The sequence below is a fragment of the Gekko japonicus genome, unplaced genomic scaffold (genome assembly GCF_001447785.1).
Source record: "Gekko japonicus isolate JY-2015 unplaced genomic scaffold, Gekko_japonicus_V1.1 scaffold2561, whole genome shotgun sequence".
Classification (NCBI taxonomy): Eukaryota; Metazoa; Chordata; class Lepidosauria; order Squamata; family Gekkonidae; genus Gekko; species Gekko japonicus.
Window position 1 is genome coordinate 113,540 of NW_015175444.1, and position 226 is coordinate 113,765.

Sequence of the window (226 nt, forward strand, 5' to 3'; positions counted from 1 at the left end):
CTCGTTCCACCAGGTGGGGGCCGCCACTGAGAAGGCCCTAGCCCTTGTGACGGCCAGTCTAGCATCCTTGGGGCCCGGAACAGTTAGAAAATTCTGGGCCCCAGACCGTAGCACTCTTGGGGGAACATACGGGGAAAGGCGGTCCCTCAGGTAGGCTGTAAGCCTACCATTGCTCAATAATACGACAGATTCAGTGTTTACATAAATCCCACAGGTGAAACCAATA